Source organism: Rattus norvegicus, chromosome 3 (genome assembly GCF_021556685.1).
Source record: "Rattus norvegicus strain SHRSP/BbbUtx chromosome 3, alternate assembly SHRSP_T2T, whole genome shotgun sequence".
Classification (NCBI taxonomy): Eukaryota; Metazoa; Chordata; class Mammalia; order Rodentia; family Muridae; genus Rattus; species Rattus norvegicus.
The window spans coordinates 82,260,066-82,274,810 of record NC_141536.1 but is presented as its reverse complement, the minus strand read 5'-3'; the positions used below and the strand labels follow the sequence as shown (position 1 = coordinate 82,274,810).

At 36.0% G+C, this 14,745-nt stretch overlaps 1 protein-coding gene across 6 annotated transcripts in view; it reads right to left on the bottom strand.

The window, feature by feature from the left end:
• Nucleotides 1–14,745, bottom strand: part of Lrrc4c (leucine rich repeat containing 4C) — a 1,368,573-nt gene that overhangs the window by 694,068 nt on the left and 659,760 nt on the right. For 5 of the 6 annotated variants that reach the window (XM_087651931.1, XM_087651929.1, XM_087651928.1 and 2 more), the window contains exon 4: nt 11,075–11,126. The gene's annotated coding sequence lies outside the window, so the exon portion shown is untranslated. 6 annotated transcript variants of the gene reach the window in all.

Here is a 14,745-nt window from a genome sequence, read left to right as displayed (position 1 = left end):
AACCATGCCAACATGTTAGTCATCCTAACATGTCAATTATAACATGTGGGCCTTAAATTGAGTTTTGTTATGCAACTACATAAGGGATTTTAAAGGATAAAAACAATTTCCAAAGCTAAAGAAGTAGAAAATAAAAGTCACTTTTAATATTATCTTTGTATTTATATGTTTCACAGTAAGGGATATGTTACAGACTTATTTAGGAAGGCAAGAATATGATACCTTGAGCTCTTATCAATAAAACACCATCTGTGAAATCCTCCAGTAAAATATAATCATGTATTTAGTGTTCTATTTAGCTTAAAGCTTGAAAAATGTTATTGTTCCATTTCATATTCTCATATTAGAGGTACGAACCAAAACGTTAGTAATTATCACAAACAAGAGACAGATTATACATGAGAATGGACACAAGATCAAGAAACCATATTTGTAATTTGCAAAAAGTGGTCTCATGTATGTCTTCATTTGTCTTCCTTCTAGCTCTAACTGGTGAATTATAAAATACCAATTTTCATCCTGGATCATCTGTTTATATTATTACTGTGCTGATGTATGTATTCTCTTTGTTTATTGTGCAATGTCTCAAAGTAAGACCAAAAGAACTACTACACAGAAAAAAAGTTCACATATATTCTGAACTCAAGCAGTTGAAATGATGAGATTTAGAGCACTGATAATATATTTTTTTTTAATTCAGCTGAATTTAAACCACAAGGAAAAATCTGATGACCTTATGTTTTACTTTTTCTTGATATCTGAGTTCACATTTTGACTATTGGTAAAATAATTTATTCTCAATAACATGATTCACAATGATGTTGAGATTTCATAACACATGACAAGCACTTTCAGCCCTAACTGTGCATTCATTATGGTGGAAATCAAATTTTTGATTGATTCCTTGTATGCATGTAGATAAAATGTAAGACTCACAAAGCATTCACAGATTCTTGATTAATAATTAGGATTGAAAGTTGAAAATACACACAACAGACAATATAACTTTCAGGGAAAATGTGAAAGTTGACTGAAATTTAAGTGTGTCTTTTCCAGTTTGGAACATCTATAAAGAAATGAAATCCTACTTCTGTAAAATGGTGACATGTCTGAAAATTAAGAAACTAACCTCTTTTTTTGAGAAATCCTAAAAATCTGAAATTAAAACAAAAATTAAGAATTGAAACACATTTCCACAGCAAAATCTACCTAGTTAGATTCTATTATTAAGCTAATAATGATATGATAATAATAATTGCAATAAACTTTGCTGTCCTTAAAAAGAGAAATGAAACACATACACTCATTCATATATATATATATATATATATATATATATATATATATATACACCTATATATGCACATGAGCATGTGTGTGCAAACATACACTCACACACACACACGAAAGTTCTGAGCAAAGACTAAGCAGCCACATTCATGGAAGAGATGAGTTTCTTTATTAAGTCAAGAATATTACTAAGAAAAGAAGAGGGGAATCAAACAGAAAAAATATAAATAAATGACCAAATACTATTTCCATCTAGCAGTGTACGTAGGTCCTCTCCAAAGGTGTAAGACCTATTTAGCTACAGATTTTTATTTTATATGGACTCATAATGATTTCACATTATACCCTTAGACTAGTACATCTCTCAACTCTCAGGAGAGACACTCTTCTTAGCAGTAGATGCTGATTGACAGACAGCCATAACTGCTGAACAGGCAGAGAACAAGGACTGTGGAGTACTCAGTTCTGAGTGTGACATCTATTCAAACACTTCTCTCTCAAGGCCCAGGAATCACCATAGAAGAGGGAGTGGAAATTTTGTATCAGCCAGAAGCAAGGGATGGTTACAATGACACAGTGTTTTTTAGGATACAACAGGGAACTGAAAATATGAACTCAGAGTGGTTATGGCAGCACAGGCAAGTCTGCAGTGAGCTCAACCTAGACAAACTTAGAAATGGAGGTAGTCATGAAATCTCAAATCCTCCTTGAAGTTCAATGAGCAATTGATAGCCTCTGGAACAAGGAGTCTCTTTTCTTCAAGAATGAGGCCTTGAGAGACAATGCACTCTCCAATATAAGACTCTATAACCTACACACATATTCTTTGTGTGTTGAGATGAAGGGGAAGGCTAGAGAATGAAACTGGTATGGAATAGAGGAGAGTGGTATGTGGGTGACTAGTGTGAAAGTAATAGAAAGTAAACTTATTCCTGTATATGAAAATCTCAAACTGGAATCCCAATAACAAAATACACACACACACACACACACACACACACACACACACACACGGTATGTACTTACTGATATTAGTACACACACACACACACACACACACACACACACACACACGGTATGTACTTACTGATATTAGTACACACACACACACACACGGTATGTACTCACTGATATTAGTACACACACACACACACACACACACACACACACACACACACACGGTATGTACTCACTGATATTAGTCCCAAAGATTGGATTACCCAAGATACAATTCACAGACCACATGAAGCTCAAGAAGAAGGATGACCAAAGTGAGGATGATGCAGTCTTTAAAAGGGGGAACAAAAATATTCATAGGAGGAAATATGGAGAGAAACTTTGGAGCAGAGAGTGAAGGAAAAGCCATCCAGAGACTGCCCGACATGGGGACCCAGCCCCTATTCATACAGCAACCAAACTCAGACAATATTGCTGATGCCAAGAAGTACATGCTGACAGGAGCTTGATATAGCTGTCTCCTGAGAGGCTCTGCCAGAGCATGACAAATACAGAGGAGGACGCTCTCAGCCAACCATTGAAGCAAGAACAGGATCCCCTTTGGACTAGTTAGAGAAAGGATCGAAGGAACTGAAGGGATTTTCAACCCCATAAGAACAACAAAACACCAACCAGAGTTCCCAGGTACTAAACCACAATCCAAAGAGTACACATGGACAGATCCATGGCTCCAATTGCATTTGTAGCAGAGGATGGCCTTATTGGGCACCAATGGCAGGAGAAGCCCTTGGTCCTGCCAAGGATGGACCCCTCAGTGTAGGGGAATGTCAGGGTGGGAAGTCGGGAAGGGGTGGGTGGATGGATGGATGAGCACCCTCATAGAAGAAGGGGGAGTGGGTATGGGATAGGGGGTTATGGACAGGAAACCGGGAAAAGGGATACCATTTGAAATGTAAATAAATAAATAAAATATACAATAAGAAAACAAAAAATATAAAATAAATCATGAAATATAATAGAAAAAAGAATCATTGATGGTGTTTATCATAGTTTAAGGTTTTGGGTTTTTATTTGTTTGTTTTGCTTTGATAAACTCTATTTAAAAAAATAACTTGAGGTGGTTTGTGGCTTGAGAGAGACTGCTCCTCATAGGCTTATATATATTTGAACAACTGGTTTGTTCTTGATGGAACTGTTTGTCTTGAACTTTGAGGTTTCAAAATACTTGCACCATCCCAAATATTCTTGCCCTCTGTCTCTTGCTTGTAGGTTAAGATGTGAGCTTTCAAATGTTCTTGCCACCACGGTTTTGTTATGCCATCATGGCCTCAAAGCCTTTAAAATCATAAGCTCAATTAAATCCTCTATTTTATTAAAAAAGGAAAGAAATTCTCCAATTACCGAAAGCCTTAGGTAGACTGAGAAGATCTGTACAGGAAATTAGAACTGACTGATAAAACCCATGGTAACTTCTAATAATCAGATCACCATGGAAACATAGGACCTGGCTCATAACTATAAGTTCCAGACTAAGGGTAAGTGACCTGCGGATGGAATCTGCAATGGCCAGTGTTCCCCCTTTTGTTTCCTGTTAAAGCTCCAAGATCCCCAGGCCATGTGCTCACACTCTCTACTTCTCAGGAGAGAATGTCACCCTTCTGTTGCTATGATAAAAGAAGAATTCTGTTCTGTAAGTGCCAGTCTGCTCTATTTTAAATCCTTGTCACCAAGAACACAGTGAATTGGTTGGTTGTTTTTTTAAAAAATAGAAATAACAACAGCAAAAAATCAAAACCAACCAAACAAACAAACAAAAAAATCTATTAACAGTTAATTTCAGAAACAATCAGGAATCTAGTATTGTTATATAGTATGTTAAGGGTTGAATTTGCTTGCATAACCAATAAGATGGATATTGAAACAAGGAAATGCAAAGTTATTAATTTAACTAGAAGTCAAAAGTTATCCCTTTATTCACATATATGTATGCTGAATTTGCCATATATTTGAAATATTTAGCAAACATTTCAAAAACTATATTATGACCATTATTGAAAAAGAGAAACCAGGAGTATATTAATATGCTGATAGTCAAAAATACATAGAAATTGAAGTCTATAAAGTATGTAACAGAACACACATACATATACATATTAAAAATCTGGAGTAGGACCCCCTTGAGGAGAATTAGAGTAAGTATTGAAAGAGTTGAAGAAGCTTGCAACCCCATAAGAACAACAATGCCAACCAACCGGAGCTTCCAGGCACTAAACCACTAATGAAAAACTATACATGGACTGACCCAGGGCATATGATCCAACTGCATATGTAGCAGAGATTAGCCTTGTTGGGCACCAGTGGAAGGGGAAGCCCTTGGTCCTGCCAAAGTTGGACCCCCAGGAGAGGGGTATATGGGGAGCAGTAAGGGGGATGTATGGGGGGAATACCCATTTGAAGGAGGGGGAGGGGAGGGGATGGGGGCTTATGGACAGGAAACCAGGAAGGGGAATAACATTTGAAATGTAAGTAAAGAAATATATCTAATAATTTTTTTTAAATCTGGAGTAAAATTTTTATAAAATCAAATGAAAATTTTCTAGGTAAGTCTGAATAGATTTGACACACAAAGTGAAAATTTAACAAATTTGAATATAATTTGGTAGAAATTACCCATGATAAAGGTGAGAGAGAAAAGATATTCTGAAAAGGGTGATCAAAATCTTTGAGTTTTGTACCAAAATATAAAGTGCACAAAAATGTTCATAGCTAAAAGGAAGAGTAAGAGAAGAAGAAAGAATCATGTAGACTGCCTTAAGAAATTCAAACACTATACAAAATTCAAACACTAATGTACAATGTATATAAGAAAGTAAAGAAGTTGTTCACACTGAACAAATAACAGTGGTTCACAGGTATCACAGCACAGCACATAACTACACAACAGAGACACACTGCTGTAAAGAATGTGCGAATCATGAGCTATGACTACAAGAGAGGATGACTCTAATTCCTAGAACAGAAATTAGAGGCCATACAGCCATAGAATGACACGTTTCATATACTAAGAGATACAAATAGTGCCTGCAAACACCGCTCTCATTAGCAATTCTCTTTCAAAATTTAGATAAAACTTCGTGCTATCTCAGAAAACAGAGATGAAGAAAATGTGTTGGTTTGAGACAACTTTCACAAGCAAGATAAAACAAATTATTAAAAAAGGACTTAGAGAACAATTTAAATTTATTAAAATGAAGAAATGTAACGAACATAAAATCCTTTGAGAGACTAGCCCCTCTTTCATTGACTGTTCTAGTGTTATATGAAAAATTGCTAATACATACCTTTAAATATATGTAATGTTACAAATTAGGCTTCAGAAATAAGATCATATGAGAGAAAGTTTTTAAAATACTATTTCTGAAATAGACTGTGAAGAGGATTGTGATATATAAGGATGATACAAGAGAAAGCAAACTTTGAGAACGTTTAAAAAGTCAACAAATTAAAATGGCATGAGCTTAATATGAAAAGGCGAAAACAAGAACATGAAAAGAAACAAAACCCTTCACAAGTAAATATAATTATTTCAGATTGTATTAATTATGAATGGTCAAATATACTTCTTAAAATGCCTGGATTGCTTGATCGGACTTAAAATTATATCTAGGTAAATGGGGTGAACAACACTGATAATTTCAGTAGTCAAGAAACAAAAACTGGAGAAACACAAATCTAAGGCCAGTCTAGTGTGCATAGTGAGAACTGGCATAAGAAAAAGTATTCAACTTTATACTTGTGTACTGATACACATTTTTTTTAAAAAAAGACACAAATAAGTTGAAAGTTATAAGAGAAAAATCTTGCATAATGAACAAGAAAGTGAAGTTGATATCAGATAGTTTACAGCCTGGAAGATAAATATTTTAAAGACAACAAAAAGACATGTCACAGTACTTCAATGAGTTGTGCCAATTAAATATGGATAGGCCTGTCAGTACTTCAGGAAGGTATATCAAATTATACAGGAATACAACAGTTATAGAAATGAAGGCGTCAACAGAAAATGTATTATTCAAGCTGGGTCTTTCAATACTTCATGCTGAAAAGTAGAGTAATACATAAACAATTATTAACAATGGGAGTACTTGAACAGCACCGCCAGAAAAAGGTTAGGAAACTGAGTTCAGAAATGGAGCAACATGATCATAGGCAAGACTAAGTGAAATTTAATCTAGAAAGGCAAATGTAGTTTAGTTCTTAAAAATTAATTGAGAATGCATATCATGTTGATAAAGAACAAAATAAAATTATCTTCATAACTGCTGCAGAGCCATTTAAGAAAATGAAGCTTCAATTTACCATATAGCATTTCAACAAACAAAAAATAGTCATAAACTGACTCATATTGAAGGTAACAATTTATAATTAGTCTGCAGAGAACATAATTCTTAATTTGAAGAGACTAATGATTCATCCCCAAACCAGGAATATAATAAGAGTGTTCATTCTTGTTGCTTCTAGTAAAAATAAGATCAAAGTTTCTGGTTAAGACAGAAAATCTAAGGTGAAGGGCAAGAAGTAAACTGCAGAAAATGTGATCTATACAGAGAAAATTCTAAGACATTCACATAAAATCCATCTGTACAAATAAATGTGTAAGAGAATTTCATAATATGAAATATTGATACATAGGAACATTTTATTTCTACACACTAGAAACAAAATTCTGAGTCTGAAAATGAAAGAATATGTAGCTGAGGGAAATTAGAAATACAAAGAACAGAAATGTTCCATGCTGGCAGATCAGAACACGCAGTAACCTCGAGATGTCTCTTCACCCCATTGATGGCAAGTTTGACATATCTTTATTCTAATCTCAATACAAAATTTGGCAGATTTTGAAAGACCACTTTTAAAATTTGTATGGGGAAGACTATGGCCAAGCCTAACCAAGGAAATTTTAACAAATAACTAAGTTGAATGATCTACATAGGAGCTTTCATATTTAATACCAAAAAACAATGTGCAAAACAATACAATTGATTTCAATAAAGCCATAACAATACTACTAAAGAACTGGGGTGTTATGATTAAGCTCTTATAGTTATGATCAATTAAATACTTTACTAATGTGCCAAGAAAGATAATTGATAATGATGTCCATAGCATTATCTGATATTTTTATGTAACAGTGTATTTACAGGAAAATGCAAACTTCAGCCTACATATATAATTACTACATACAAAAAAGTATACAGACAGATACACACACACACACACACACACACACAATTAAGTTGTTGAAAAATTTTGAAGCAAACTTAGTAGGAGTTGTTTTTATTGGGTTGCATAAAAGGTCAATAGGCATATAAAATGTTCACTTTTGTAACCAGGTTCTGTGAAATAAAACCATAAAGATGGGTCCCATGACATTGTCTTACAAAAACATAAATAAAGGTTGGCAAGAACATGGAGGAATTGGAGTGCTGATATATTACAAAGGGTGAAATGAAACAACACAGCTAGTATAGAGAAATGTTTGGTAGCAATAGTGTCAAGCCCAAACCCAACATATGGGCTAGTAATTCCAGCCTTAGGATTATTCAAAGGAAATGTTAATATATGTATACAGAGACATACACACAGTGTTTGTAGCGAGACATCTAGAGTGAGTAAAACAGCAATATTATTTTTAACAATAACCTTGAGAAGATAGACACAACTTCATGCAACCATGACCTGAGATCCTCAGCAAGTTAAAACAAACAAACATAGAAACAGAAAGAAAGAAAGAAAGAAAGAGAGAAAGAAAGAAAGAAAGAAAAAAGAAAGAAAGCACCAAAAAAATCTATCAATGTACTTACCATTGGTGCCTCTTAAAATTAATATACTACCTGACGGAACAATATGCAAAAGTGTCCAAGTTACCTAAGTGCTTCATGAGGATTCTGTTTAATTAAGTACACAGGAAAGTCCAATTTATAGATACAGAACACATCAGTGGCACCCTCTAGTTGGAGGCAGGAATACGGTTCAACAAAAGCAGCAGTGTTAGGTTATGATAATGCCTTTTAAGATGGAATACTGGTAATATATGTAGAACTCTATTCATTAAAAGTAATTTTCTAATAGCTACAGAATACTTTATTATATCTCACTAAAACTGCTAAACCACATAGAACATTTGTATAAAATTAAAGTTTATGTGAATTAAAGTTAAAAACAATTTATTAGAAAATACAAAGTAAGAAAAAATGTAGGAAAGCTTTTACAATTTTTAACTCAAGTCTTATCAGGCTATAAAATAGATAGCAGAGTCCTTTCTAGTGCCCTCTAAGGTGACCGCGTGCAATCAGAGAATTGGCTAATCACCAGGTTGTCATTTGGAGAATAGTATAATACCAGAATTCAATTAGTCCAGTCTGCTAAAGAGTGGGCACTCAACACCCACTGAAGCCAAGGCAACTTTGATGGGAAGGAAGGCATGTTACTATGCCAAGCATAACCTCTGTGGTTTGAATATGCCTTTTCCTTCTTCAGTGTATGTCAAAATGCAGGTGTTGCTACAACAGTGTTAGGTTGTGGGCTTCTGGGGAATTAGTGCTTTCTGTTCTGAGGCAGGATTAGCTCTCATGTGTGACGGTGTTATAAAGGATTAGGGTTCCATTATCCTCTATTTACACATACCCACTTGCCCTTCTGATTTTCCTTCATGCATGGAGCCATATACAATGACCACTAGACACAGAAGCAGATGTAGCCTAACAATCTTGAGGGGGTAAATATAATAAAATAACGCAGTAAATATGTCACCTTGTGAAAATTCCTCACTCCAAATCTCTTGATTCATCTTACTAACAAAACTGTTCTCCAAGTTTAAATATTCAATTCATCCAAGCCCTGTTTTTCTAACCACTCTATTAATGCTCATCTAAATTCATAATGTTGGAGGCATGATTCATCATGCTAATAATCTTCATAATCAAATAACTCAATGCATATTCCCAAGGAGTCCTGAAATTCAAAGTGCTACATTATTAGCAGTGTCAACATGTCTCCGTAGGTGGAGAAGCACAGTAAAACTCTCAAACCAGAACTGGAATTACAGTTATCAGCGCTTGTTGGAGTTGTCCGTCTACTCGGCTGAAGAGACCTCTGCAGTCTGGCCATTATTATCCCCAGGCCACAGGGAAGGCAACTTAAAGTACCTTTACCAACACAGGTAACGGTATAAATGCTTCTATCACTGCTCCTTCACAGCCAGTTGGTCCTTGTTTTTAAATGGTCATTATGGGTGCTCTAATGATATCTCACGCTGCAGAAGTGGGGAGCTGGTATCCATCATAGACCTGATAACCACATTAGGGAGGTGATTTCACATGCATTAGCTCACGTAATCTTAAGAACAAACCTAAGTTAGGTATTAAGGCTCCCTTTTTATATGGAGAGAAAATGAGACTTGGAAGTTAACTAAATTCACCCTCTGCCCGCAGTTTGTGTGGCTCAAATAGAAGCCTCTGGCATCAGAGCAGAAATTCTATCTAAAATTCTATAGAAAACAATCAAATTCACTGTGTCTGTTTGTCAAGTTATAGATGGCAAATACATCATTAGTGAATTTGCTCTTATTCCATTGCCTCATCTGCCCAGCCTCCTGTTTTGTTAGTTACTCAATTCTGCTATTGGCCTCGCTATACAAAGGAGCTGTACAGTGCACCTCTCCTTGTCAAATTATAGTCTGCCACCCCAGATTGATCTCCAAACTGCCTTCTTTCTCTCTGAGACAGAGGAACTTGGCATCGCAGCAAGGACTCAATCCTGTTCTGGCTGTAACAATGAGGGAAAGTTCCTTTAAATAATTAAGTGCTACCCAGGGCAATGCGCAATCATCCTAAAGTGCCCAGGAGCTGAGAGACATGTGGCACAATACAGAGATGGTTTTGACCTGGCCTTCATTTTCCTCACATCCATTTCCTTTAGAGAACAGGAGAGTAATACAAGGGAGGGTATCCTTTTCTCTCTTCTGACAAAAGACACGTCATATCCCTATGAAAGAATCTGCCAGAGTCCACTTAGCATTGACACATGTTGAATGGATGCTGTGAAGCCAGAAAGGGCTAAAGGATTCCGGGAATGAAATAGGCCAATATTATATTCTCTTTGTGAGTAGAAAGAAGGAAAAAATGAGAGCAGCGCCTCTCTTCTCTGATTTTATCTATCTCTTCATATTATTTTGCATTCATTATGCCTCACACATCTGCAGTAATACAGGAGAGAAAAACAAGAGCATGGTGGTCTGTAAGTCTTCTTTTCTATGTAAAATACACTTTTGATAGCCAGAGAGCACAAAACAAGTAGTCGATTTATAAAAGGGAAATAAAGAGTTCTTTTTCCCTTCCAGGTAGGACCAAGTGCTTGATAAAGAGCAAAGCGCTTCTTTCTATTTAGCCAGATTGCTGTCTCTCAGTTGCTTACTAAATCATGGAAATTGAACTTTCTTCCTGTGGATACAATTCTTCTTTGCAGTCAATATATAGTCAATGCATGTTAATACAGTCAGGCTTCATCTACCTCTTACCTCTCTGCCCAAAGTCCCATTAATAATGGCAATATCAGTGGTATTTGACATTAACAGTGCCTGAAGGATTCCGAGAAGCTTTCTCCGATCTCTCTGAACAGGGTTTCGATGAGCAATGGGTGCTTAGAAGGCAGAGATGATAAGCATGAGCACAAGGTTCAAGGGAAAAGATTCTATCTAAGGCCAGGTAATGCAAAAACTTCAAAATATTATCCATATTCATGTTGGATAAGAAAATAGGACTTTTACCTTTATAAATCTGAAGTATGTCATCAGAAGTCGGTGAGGTAGAGCTGACCAACTGAAAAAGGAAAAGAAAAAAAAGATTGTTTTCTTTAATGATTCCTTACAAGCTGCCTGGTTTCGCTCAGGTTGTAATGATACTTGGAATGCACCCCTCTCAGTACGAGAAAGAATTGAGTAGATCAAGAATGTATTTTATCTAGGAGTATTTAATACAGCAAAGAAATTTTCCTGGGCCCAAAATTTCAAGATTTAAATGCGTATATATATAAAATCACTTAGTGAAAAATATAATAGGAACAGCAGAATTACAAATATTTAAATGGATTTAAGAGGCTATACTCTCTTCAAAAAATATGTAAGATTTCACTTGGTTTGAAGATGTGACTCACACATTAAGAGTACCTCTTGATTTTTTTTTTCTGAAGACCTAAGTTAGGATTTCAGCAATCACATGGGTTTATCTCATGACATCCTGTAATTCAAATTCCAGAGGTTCTGACAACCTCTTCTGGTCTCCATGCGTGCTGCGAGCACATACACCAACCCACAATAATATGCATGCGTGCAACTAAAATAGTAAAATCAATGTAAACTTTTGAATTTACTAAAACGGATGGATCATTTAACATAACTAACTCAGAGACAATTCACTAACTTCACTCATATTACACAATATGAATCCATCAACGTGATTAGCTCTTGACTTCCGGTACCATAAACAAAAATTTTTCTATACATTATGATGGCTTTTGCAAATAATACAATTATTTCACAGTTGTGCAATACGAATATTTAGTGTAATACATTCAAACTCTGCTATAACTGTTTGCTAAAATCCATTCTAAGTCTGTAAATGAATCTTATTTTAACCTTAAATTCTATTTTTATTTTATAGGAATGAGAGTTTGTCAGTATGTGCACCACATATCTGCCTGTTGCCCAAGCATCCAGAAGAGAGCCTTGGATCTCTCGGAACTGGAATTACAGATGACTGTGAGCCACGACGTAGCTGCTGGAAATGGAAATCTGCGACTTTTGCAAGAGCAACAAGTGCTCTTAACTGCTGAGCACGACTCCAGGCTATTTTTCATCTTAGACGGCAAACAGTGGGCTGTATTAATTTATATCCTCTCAATCAGCCTAGGACCTGCTGTGCCACGGGAGCATTATGTGCACTTCTGAGATAAATAGCATCATCCGTTATTTGATACATCTGTGAAGTTCCAACATAGTCCCCGGAAGAGCAGAGGCTAGGCAGAGTATCTGAAAGGAAAGATAAAGTTTCTCCTGGGTTCAGAAATAAAGATTCTTCCCATTCATCTTTCCACAAATGTGTACAATGCCTCTGACGTAGGCTAAAAGCTTGTAACATTCTAACATGAAAATACAGTTATACATATGTAGCTGCCTATGAATTATGCTGAATGTCTAAGCTGAGGAAGTTTAGACACAACACATCTGTTACTGATTAAAGTGACTTCCATATATGTAGGACTGAGAAAGGTGAGCTGCATCAGTTTAGTGATGAAGAGCCATGACCTTTGCTGGAAAGATGGATTAGTTCTCATCTAACGAAAAAAATTCTGCCCTTTGCAGAAAAAAAATTGTTGGTCTTCTCCAACAATGTTAATCTATCAAAATAACAGATTCATACAGCGTTGTCATTTGATCAAGGTTTCTAAAACAGTGCCTGAACCAAAATTAAGTAAAGAAAATATTAAGCTTTAAAAAAATTGTATGTATCCCTTTCCTTAGTTTGTGTATGTTCAAAAACATATTCACTAAAAATGGGTATAAAGTATTGCACATGTATACATATGTACCTATGCATATGTAAGCATGTATAAGTAATTAATATTTTTCTTTATTAGACTATTTGAATTAAATAATTTACATTTCTTTTCTAGCATGTTGACAATAAATAAATTAACATGACACCTATATAACTGGAATGGAAAAGTATTGAAATACTTTCTTATTTCTTCAAAGAAAATTTTCTAGCTTTTTAACATCAAAGGTATTCTGAAAGTCTTGAGGCTAGGGAAACCACATGTATGCTGAATTTTATTAAATGACACACAAATCTAATATAAACTTCAGGTTATATTTAATATTGTATTTACATTTTCATCATAATTCTAAAATGAAGACATTTGGGGACTAAAACATTCTGGAATAATTTTACTCAAATATAAATTGCTACTTTTAATTAATAATTTTATTTGTATACATTTCAAATGACATCTCCCTTCCAGGTTTCCTCTCCACAAATTCTTCATCCCATATGATCTTTCCTCATCTTCTTTTCCTCGGTAAATGTACTCTTCCACCTACTCATCCACTCCTGCCTCACTGCTCTAGCATCCCCCTACACTGGGGCATCAAGTCTCCACAGGACCAATGGTCTCCCCTCCCACTGATGTCAGATAAGGCCATCCTCTACTGGATACTCTTTGGTTAGTGGTTTAGCCTCTGGGAGCTCTAGGTGGTCCAGTTAGTTGATATTTTTCTTCCTATGGGGTTACAATACCCTTCAGTTACTTCATTCCTAGCTTTTCCATTGAGGTACACGAGCTCAGTCTAATGAATGGCTGTGAGTATCTGCATTTATATTACTCAGGTGCTTGCAGAAATTCTCAGGAGACAACCATATTAGGCTCCTGTCAGCAAGCACTTCTTGGCATCAGCAATAATGACTGGGTTTGGTGTCTGTAAGTGGGATGGATTCCTAGGTGGGGTGGTCTCTGGATGGCCTTTCCCTTAGTCTATGTTCCATTTTTTGTCCCTGTCTTTCTTTTGGACAGGAACAATTCTGGATTAAAAATTTTGAGATGAGTGAGTGGTCTCATCCTTCAACTGGGGTCATGCTTATCTACTGGAGGAGGTCTCTACAGGGTCTGTCTCCCTTTTGTTGGGGATTTCAGCTAAATCATCCCCTTTGGGTCCTTGGAGACTGTTGCTTCTCTGGTATCTGGGGATTTCTGATTAATTACCCCAGTTCCTCATCATCCTCTATTGCTGCACACCTCTGTTTAATTTCCTGATCCCCTGTAATTCCCTTCTATATTTGCCCCTCTTTTTCCCTTCCCCCTACTCTCTTCCTCCAAAGTCCCTAGCTCCTTCTACCTCCTATAGTATTTGTTGCTCATTCTATGTAGGAATGAGGCATCCACACTTTGGTCTTCCTTCTTCTTAATCTCCATATGGACTGTGGGTTGAATCTTGGGTATTCTGAGCTTTCGGGCAAATATCCACTTATTAGTAAGTATATACCTGGTGTGTCTTTTGTGTCTGGATTACCTCATCCAGGGTGATATTTTCTAGTTCCATCTATTTGTCTGTGAATTTCATGAAGTCATTGTTTTCAATACCTGAGTAGTGCTCCATTGTGTAGATGTACTACCTTTCCTGTATCCATTCCTCTGTTGTAGGACATCTGGGTTGTTTCCAGCTTCTGGCTATTATAAAGAAGGCCACTGTAAACATAGGGGAACACGTGTTCCTGTTATATGTTGAAGCATTGTTTTTGTGTATATATGCCCAGGAGTGATACAGCTGGGACTTCAGAGGAACTGACACATTGTTTTCCAAAGAGGTTTTACCAGCTTGTTTTCCCACCAGCAATGGAGGAGTGTTGTTCTTTCTCCACATCCTTGCCAGCGTCTGCTGTCGCC